Source organism: Gossypium hirsutum, chromosome A02 (genome assembly GCF_007990345.1).
Source record: "Gossypium hirsutum isolate 1008001.06 chromosome A02, Gossypium_hirsutum_v2.1, whole genome shotgun sequence".
NCBI classification, from domain to species: domain Eukaryota; kingdom Viridiplantae; phylum Streptophyta; class Magnoliopsida; order Malvales; family Malvaceae; genus Gossypium; species Gossypium hirsutum.
In genome coordinates this window covers 102,491,661-102,493,101 of record NC_053425.1, presented here as the reverse complement: position 1 = coordinate 102,493,101, position 1,441 = coordinate 102,491,661, and positions in this window count along the sequence as shown.

The window sequence follows — 1,441 nt, the reverse complement described above, 5'->3', positions numbered from 1 at the left end:
GCGATGAATACACAGCTGACCTTGTCCGATAATGGTTTGATCCTAGCTGAGTTGAGAGCTAGACTATTATTTCTTCAACAAATTTGTGAAGCTAAAAAATGTGACAGTGATTTACAAGCCAAGAGAGTTCATTGTGAACTGGTTAGTGATTCAGATTTTCATGTCGGATCCGATGATTGTTTGAGGTTTTGAGGTAGAGTTTGTGCACCTAAAAATGATAAACTTATTCAGAAAATTATTCATGAAGCGCATAATGGTTGTTTATCAGTGCATCTAGGCAGTACAAAAATGTATAATGATTTGAAGAGATTGTACTGGTGGTTAGGTATGAAACTAAATATTTTTGAGTTTGTTTCGAGATGTTTGATTTGTCACCAAGTGAAGGCCAAACAGCAAGTGCCTTCTGGTTTACTTCAGCCAGTGATAGTACCTGAGTGGAAATGGGATAGGATAATGATGGATTTCGGAACTGCTTTGCCTTTGACTCCGAAAAAGAAAGATGATGTATGGTTTGTGGTAGACAGATTAACAAAATCTACTCATTTTATATCGGTACGTACTGATTATTCACTTGATAAGCTAGTCGAATTGTACATTTCGGAGATTGTAAGATTGCATAGAGTGCTTATGTCTATTATTTCGGATAGAGATCCGAGGATCACTTCGAGATTTTGGAAGAAGTTACAAAAGGCTTTGGGTACAAATTTGAACTTTAGTATCGCATTTCATCTACAAACCGACAGTCAGTCTGAAAGAATGATTCAGGTACTTGAAGAAACACTTCGATGTTGTGTTCTAGAATTCGAAGGTAGTTGGGAGAAATATCTACCATTAGTCGAGTTTGCTTATAACAACAGTTTTCAGTCGAATATAAAAATGGCACTTTATGAGGTGTTGTATGGCCGCAAGTGCCGAACATCTTTGTATTGGACCGAGCTTAGTGAGAAATAGATTCACGGGATTGACTTGGTTAAAGAAATTGAAGAAAAAGTGAAGGTGATCTGTGATTGCTTGAAAGTCGCTTCAGATTGACAAAAGTCGTATGCCTATTTGAAAAGAAAAGAGATTGAGTTTTAAGTTGGTGATAAAGTATTTTTGAAAGTGTCAACGTCGAAGAAAATCCTCAGATTTGGTCGTAAAGACAAGTTAAGTCCACGTTTCATTGGGCCGTACGAAGTTATTGAAATAATAGGGCCAGTTGCATATCGGTTAACTTTACTGACAGAGTTAGAAAGAATTCATAATGTGTTTCATGTGTCAATGTTGCGACGATATCCTTCTGATCCTTCATATGTGATTTCTCCGTCAGAGATTGAGATTCGACCGGATATGACGTATGGTGAAGAACCGATTAAGATTTAGCTTAATAAGTTAAACAGTTGAGGAATAAAAGTATAACACTAGTGAAAGTTTATGGCAACGACATGGAGTCAACGAGGCT